The sequence below is a fragment of the Sinocyclocheilus rhinocerous genome, unplaced genomic scaffold (assembly GCF_001515625.1).
Source record: "Sinocyclocheilus rhinocerous isolate Xijiao unplaced genomic scaffold, SAMN03320098_v1.1 scaffold470, whole genome shotgun sequence".
NCBI lineage: Eukaryota > Metazoa > Chordata > Actinopteri > Cypriniformes > Cyprinidae > Sinocyclocheilus > Sinocyclocheilus rhinocerous.
In genome coordinates this window covers 938,088-946,205 of record NW_015637537.1, presented here as the reverse complement: position 1 = coordinate 946,205, position 8,118 = coordinate 938,088, and positions in this window count along the sequence as shown.

The window sequence follows — 8,118 nt, the reverse complement described above, 5'->3', positions numbered from 1 at the left end:
GCCTAACGAGAAAACTGATCTGAGCACCGTTGATCTGGGCTCTCTTTCCCCATATTGCTCTGCTGAGGTCAAGGATCTGGGCTTCATACTGGACAGTGACCTAAAGCTGAACAAACAAATTAATTCTACTGTGAGTGCTAGCTTCTACCATCTGCGAAGATTAGCAAAAGTTAAACCCTTCCTAAGCAGGAAGAGTTTTGAGATTGTCATTCATGCTTTCATTTCTTCGCGACTTGACTACTGCAACTCGCTATATTATGGGCTGCCTGTCTCATCTATTCATCGTCTGCAACTTGTCCAAAACGCGGCTGCTCGTTTGCTCACAGGCAGTCGCAGAAGGAATCACATCACGCCTATCTTGCGTTCATTGCACTGGTTACCGAGCATCCAATTCATCCAATTCAAAATTCTGCTATTTGTGTACAAAGCTCTAAACAACTTTGCTCCTCCATAGTTGATTATATTGATTATAGTACACAATCCAGCTAGATCACTCAGATCACAGACTAAGCATCGGCTTTTGGTTCCCAGAGCTAGATTGAAATGCAGGGGTGACAGAGCCTTTGCTGTTGCTGGCCCCAAGCTATGGAACAATTTGCCATTATCCATCAGAATAGCTTCTTCAGTGTCTGAGTTTAAAAGTCTTTTAAAAACTTATCTTTTTTCCCATGCTTTCAATGTTTTGTGACTGTGGTTTTCTAATGACGTGTTTACTCTATTGTGTGATTGGATCAATGTAACTGTGTACAGCACTTTGGTATACTAAGGTTGTTTTAAAGTGCTTTATAAATAAATTGAACATTGAACAGCCAGACACCTCTTAGAGGGCAAGAAGAAGACCTTTTGTACAAAGCCCGGGAAGAACAGGACTTCCTATTGGTCAAAATACAGTTTCTGCCAGAAATAAGTATTCTCAGTGACAGCGACGTGTAGTGCAACATCTTACACAAACTCAGCTGTTAATAGACAAATGAATGCATGCATGACAGTTCAGTCTTCGTCCATCATGCTTGGACTTAATGTGTTCGTAACTTTGCCAAAGGTATTCTGGTTGTGGTTTGTAAGTGAATAATACATTGGTAAAGTTTTAGTGAAATTTTTCTAAATGTGTGTTTGGACTATGCAAATAAGTTCCATAGGAGGAAAGAAGGGTGGGCCACACCGTGTCCCCCCACTCTGATGGGAACAGCCAATCACAGCCTGGAAATGGAGAAGCGCCAGATTGCAATCTCCTCCTCATCGGAAAGAGATAAAGGTACCTTCCCAAAAGACACTCCTTAATCTGAGTCTCCGAATCTACTTTCAGACTTCATTCAGAGTCTTCGTCCAGCGAGACAACAACAGATGCAGCACGTCCTGAGTCTCCATCCTAGAGAGACAAAGCGGATCGACCAAGTTCTGAGTCTCTAGCGCAGAGAGGCAGAAGACACAGACATCTGCAACAAGGTTAAGCTCCGGCGAGCAAACCTTCACTCCAAGGTACCCTTGCTTGCGTGTTCTAGGCTAAGGGCCTTCTGCACCTACTCCAGGGCCACATCTGCGTGTTCCAGATTCTAGGACCCTTTGGTGCTCCAGGAGATCAGCATCCTCCAGCGCTTCGTGTTCAAGGCTGTCGAAACGGATTCCAGCGCCTTTCCCCACTTCATTGTTACCAGCACAACCAGTGGATGAAGTCACTGCCACCGGACTGCTCACTCGACCACAGAGAACGTAACTATCACTTATCCAAACCTCTTCCAGAGACCTTGGCATTGTTGTATATTATCAGTATATGATTTTCTAATTTACATTAGATATTATATAGCTGATTGCAGTTGATAACAAATAATCTTTACCATATTTGTTTGATGCATAATAGGGTTCTTCACCTTATTTCTTCAAGAGTAGCAACAGTTTATCTTTCTAGATAGCGTAGCTCTGATATTGCAACACCCAACATAATCACTTGCATTTTATGCATCTTATGCACTTTATTCCTATTTCATTTATGGTATTCATTTAGTAGTTGTTGATTACTCTTGTCTATCTTTTGTTAATAAAATCTATTTTATTACACTTGTGTCGGTCTAGGCTGTGGAACAGAGGTGGGCCTGGACCGTGGAGCAATGGCGGACAGTGAAGCACTGGAGGACCTGGGCCATGGAACAGTGGCAGACAGTGAAACAATGGAGGTCCTGGGCTATGGAGCAGAAGCAGACAGTGAAACATTGGAGGACCTGTGCCTTGGAGCAGTGGCAAACAGTGAAACTCTGGAGGACCTGGGCCATGGATCAGAGGCAGACTGTGGAACAGTAGAGCAGGAGACCATCAGGTCAGATCCAGAGGAGCATGGAGCCATGGCGGAGCCGACAGAGCAGGAATGCATGGCGGAGCTGGCAGGGCAGGAAGCCATGGCGGAGCAGGCAGAGCAGGAAGCCATGGCGGAGTAGAGGACTACCAGGTCAGCAGAGCATACAGGAGCAAAGATCCCCACAGTGGAACAGATGACCACCACAGCAAAGCAGGCATCCACCAAAGCGGATCAGGTGTGACTGGAACAGAGAGCACAGAGAGGTTAACAGTGGCCTCTGCGGCCGTAACAGGAGAGGTGGACAGTTCAGAGACGGTATCATTGGCCACGACAGGACAAGCAAAGAGTTCATGGATGGCCTCCATGATCATGACAGGGCAGACTGTGAGTTCATGAACGGCCTCCCTGGCCATGACAGGACAGACAGTGAGCTCATGAACGGCCTCCATGGCTGTAACGGGACAGACTGTTAGTTCATGAATGGCCTCCTTGGCCGTGACAGGACAGACTGTGAGTTCATGAACGGCCTCCTTGGCCGTGACAGGACAGACTGTGAGTTGAGAAGCGGCCGCCGCCGCCTCAGGAGGTTCTGCAGCAGATGCCGCCACCTCTGGAGGTTCTGCAGCAGACACCGCCACCTCTGAGGCAGACTCATGGACAGGAGAGGCCTCTGGGGCAGATTCGTGGACAGGAAAGGCCTCTGGGGCAGACTCATGGATAGAAGAGGCCTATGGGTCGCAGTGTGCAGCCCACACACTCAAAATGGTGACCACCATAACAGGAAGGGCAGCAGAGGGGGTCAGGACTTCTAAGATGGCTGGGCTTGAGAGCGCTGACGTCACCGGGATGCCTGCCGCTCGCACTAACATCAGTGGTGAGTCCATCACACCAGCAATCCATATTTTCAGTCCTGCCCCAAGCTCCACATCCTCAGGAGCTTGGGTACTATAACCCCCCCAGCCCCCCCCGAAAAAAAAATCCTTTGGAAAAATTTTGGTGACAGCCGTGATGTGGCGAGGTTCAGGCATGGCAGCCATCTTGGCCGGGAATTCAGGCATGGTGCCAATCTTGCGATGAGGCTCAGGCGTGGCAGCCATTTTGACTGTTGACTCAGGCATGGTGGCCATCTTGGCCGGGGACTTAGGCGTGGCACCCATCTTGCGAAGAGACTCTGGGCTGGCGGCCATCTTGCGAAGAGACTCTTGAGTGGTGGCCATCTTGCGACGAGGCTCTTGAGTGACGGCCATATTGCGACGAGGCTCTTCAGTGGCGGCCATGTTGTGAAGAGTCTCTTGAGTGGCCTGCGTCATGTGAGCAGGTTCTGGAGTAGCTGGCTTGGCAGGCATGACGTGAACAGGCGCTGGCTTGGCAGGCATGACGTGAGCAGGCCCTGGAGTAGCAGACATGAAGTGAGCTGGGTTTTGCTTGGCTTGATGTGAGCAGGCTTTGGCTTGGCAGGCATGACGTGAGCAAGCCTTGGTGTAGCAGACATGACGTGAGCATGCTTTGGCTTAGCAGGAATGACGTGAGCAGGCCTTGGCGTAGGAGACATGACATGAAGAGGCTTTGGCGTAGGAGACGTGACTAATTCCAGACATGACGTGCAAATACTGGCGGGTGTGGCGGATACTGGAGGATAGCTGGGTTCCTCATCAGCAATCCCCACAGTAAATGGTGAACCAGCCAGCAACAAAGCAAAACCGAACACGCAAGTGACCTTCATCCACCACTGGATACCTTCCTTGTGCCAAGTGTGTGGACCTTACAGTAAATATATCAGGCAAGAGTCCAGTGAGGGGTATTGTGTGGCATTAAACGTGATATGTCTTTATCCAAACCAAAACGAAAAATATCTTTCAGGAAAGTGTCATTGAAATCTACCTGTTAGTACAGTTCGCAGAACTCAGCCATGTAATCCTCAACAGAGTGATTACCTTGACAGAGGCGAACTAGGCGATCTGATGGGGTTCATAGTTGCGGTCGAGTATTCTGTAATAAGCAGTCCACTGAAGGCGAGTATAAGAACCCAAGTGCAGCTTTATTCCAAAAGTAATCCAAAATACAAACATATGAAGGCTTGACTTGGAACAGACTTGACTTGGAACAGACTTGACTTGGCATGGCATGGCATGGCATGAACAGACTTGACCAGAAACAGACTTAGCATAAATAGAACCACAACTCACCAACAGCAGGTTACACAATTCAAAGCTAGACCAAGAACAAAGGCAAAACTAAAAAATAAAAGACATGAGAGCAATGAACAAGAAACACAAACAAAACCCAAACCCCACGTTACACCCACCACCAAACCAGTCATGCTGAACGATGTTACAGGCAGCATAACATTCTCCACGGCTTCTCCAGACCCATTAATGTCTGTTACATGTGCTCAGGGTGAACCTGCTCTCATCTGTGAAAAGCACAGGGTGCCAGTGGCGGACCTGCCAATTCTGGTGTTCAATGGCAAATGCCAATCGAGCTCCACAGTGCCGGGCTGTGAGCACAGGGCCCACTAGAGGACGTCGGGCCCTCAGGCCACCCTCATGAAGTCTGTTTCTGATTGTTTGGTCAGAGACATTCACACCAGTGGCCTGCTGGAGGTCATTTTGTAGGGCTCTGGCAGTGCTCATCCTGTTCCTCGCACAAAGGAGCAGATACCGGTCCTGCTGATGGGTTAAGGACCTTCTACGGCCCTGTTCAGCTCTCCTAGAGTAACTGCCTGTCTCCTGGAATGTCCTCCATGCTCTTGAGACTGTGATGGGTGACACAGCACACCTTCTAGCAATGGCACATATTGATGAGCCATCCTGGAGGAATTGGACTGCCTGTGCAACCTGTGTAGGGTCCAGGTATCGCCTCATGCTACCAGTAGTGACACTGACCCTAGCCAAATGCAAAACTAGTGAAAAACAGTCAGAAAAGATGAGTAGGGAAAAATGTCAGTGGCCTCCACCTGTAAAACCACCCGTTTTGGGGGTCATCTCATTGTTACCCATCTAGTGCACCTGTTGTTAATTTCATTAAAACCAAAGCAGCAGAAACTGATTAACAACCCCCTCTGCTACTTAACTGACCAGATAAATATCCCAGGAGTTTAATTGACTTGATGCTATACTCTCATTAAAAAGTTTTCCTGTAATGTTTTTGAGCAGTGTATATATAACAGAGTGAGTAACCGTTATATAACAGATAAATGACTTTCAGGAAACAACTTTTAGGCAACACACTACTGTACTAATCTGTACTACTGTGCTAATCCTACACTCTAAAAAAATTCTGGGTTATTTTTTTTTACCCAATTGATGAGTTGAGTTGTTTTTTCCAGCGTTGGGTAGTTTTTGTGTTACCCAGCCGTTGGGTTAGTGGCTGGGTCAGTCTCCCTGACAGCTGAAACTATACACCCCTCCCCCTCCCTCCGAAGAAAAAACCCAGTGCGTGGTTACTTCAACCTACCTGTTGAGTTACAGTCAGAGCGCTGGCTTTTTGCATCCTCTTCAGGAGAGAGAGTTTCTCAGTACCACCTAATTAGTGCACTTCTTCAGTGAAATACAGCATCTGTTTAGACCTAACACTGACTGTCACTAATGGTCTAAACAGGATGATAAACTTTGTTCCGCCTTCTCTCGAGACCTTCTGTTTGGGAGGCAGACACAGTCTGTCAGTTTAAATCTAGATTAAAGACCCATCTCTTTAACCTGGCTTACACATAACACACTTACAAATTTCTATTACTCAAATCCGTTAAAGGATCGTCGACTTGATTGCACAGATACTATTTAAACTGAACTGAGCTGGACGATGACATCACCGAATTCAATGATGAACTGCCTTTAACTGAAAATTGTGTGTTTACTATTGTCCTTTTGCATTGACACACTATTTTCCTATCTGATACTGTAAAGCTGCTTTGACACAATCTCTATTGTTAAAAGCGCTATATAAATAAAGGTGACTTATGTAAACAAAGCCATGCCCATGACTCTGGAGGCAGAATAATTGTTATTGCTAGCTATGTTGTTCATGTGGCTCAGTGGTAGAGCATTGCGTTAGCGGCGCAAAAGGTTGTGGGTTCGATTCCCAGGGAACACACATACTGGTAAAAAATGTATAGCCTGAATGCATTGTAAGTAAAAGCTAAATAAATTATTATTATAAAAGCGGGTTTTACTTCTGGCTCTTTCTTTTTTTCTTTTCTCACCTTAGAGATGTGGTACGGGTAAGAACCAATTCATTTTCACCACTCAATTCATCATCCAGGTGGTGCATGTGCCTTGTGTCCCTGTGAATTGTGGTGTTTTTCTGTACGAATAATTGCAGTTTGGTTGAATATACTAGTACTGCGTTATAGTTCTAATATACTAGCAGTTCAAATTTGGGATTATTTCTGTTCTTTTTAAGAGTGTTTATCCGTAAGTTATTGAATGCACTTCATTACAACATTTTGTTGAGTATTGTAATCATTTCTTGTACCCTATATCACTGTTCGCAGTTGTTGGGGTTTGATATAGGCCTGCTAAGTACGTTCGCATACTGGTGTGGGTCTTTTGCTTTGTGCAGGGCTTGATATGTTTCACTGCTGTTCACAGTCAGTGCATTGTGTGTGGCTTTGCCTACCCGGGCCAAGGGTATTATAGTTTCTCAGTGCTGCAGGTTTTGTCACTCAGCAATGGACTCTTGTGATGGGCATAGGGAATGCCCTTCATGCTTGGGGGTTGCTCATTTGAAAGAGGATGTGATAATCTCTGTGCTGCTGCTTGTGACCTGCCAAGAGATGAACGACTTCGCCATGCTAATAGGATAAGCAGTTCTGTACCTGAGCATGGTAGGGAGAGGAAATGTTCATAGGCGTCCATGCAAGCACTCACGTGAACGTCATGACTCCACACGCAAGCCATGAGATTGTGGTTGATAAACGGCCAATGCCATCTCCGCCAGCAGAAGGTGGAAACATGGACACTCAACTGCAGACCTTAGCGGCTAGTCAGAGTTTATCACAGAGATTGGATCAATTTGAAGCTCTTCAGTCCTCCTCACCATCTCTACTTCCTGTTAAGGAAGGCGTTCCAATGATCGGGCAACAGTCCCGCTCTGAGGAAGGCATGAAAGATGCTGATATATTATCTCTTCTTGCTCCCCACTCTCTTTTTGATGATGCACAGCAGTTGGGAGAAGGGAGCCAATGTGAGGAAACTCATTTAGATTTTTCCATGAAGGAAGAGCTTCCTTCAAATACACCTCAGACGAGATTTTTGGCTTGCAGTCTCCATTGCCTGATCCAGCTCCTGTTGGGGGTGTATGGGAAGGCATATCGCAGACAAATTTTACACCTTGCATTCCAGTGGCAGACAATTATACTTCTATGTTGAGATCAGTGTGGAAGAAACCGTCTCAAAAGCCTCAATTTAATAAAGGCTGTAGATGGTTGGCCAATGCCCGTTACTCAACAGAAATTGGGGACATGCATTCAGTAAAACAAGCGATACATGGATAGCTGGATGGACTGCCTTAGGTCCCGTCTATGCTTCCACTAACCCTCAATGTCCCAGGAAGGAGTGTGTTAAAACTGACCATCTGATCTCACAATCATTTAATGCTGCTGCACATGCAGCCCATACAGGCAATGCTTTAGCTATACTGCTAGCACAGGGCTGTCCAAACTCGGTCCTGGAGGGCCGGTGTCCTGCAGAGTTTAACTCCAACTTGCCTCAACACACCTGACTGGAAGTTTCTATGCCTAGTAAGAGCTTGATTAGCTGGTTCAGGTGTGTTTAATTAGGGTTGGAACTAAACTCTGCAGGACACCGGCCCTCCAGGACCGAGTTTGG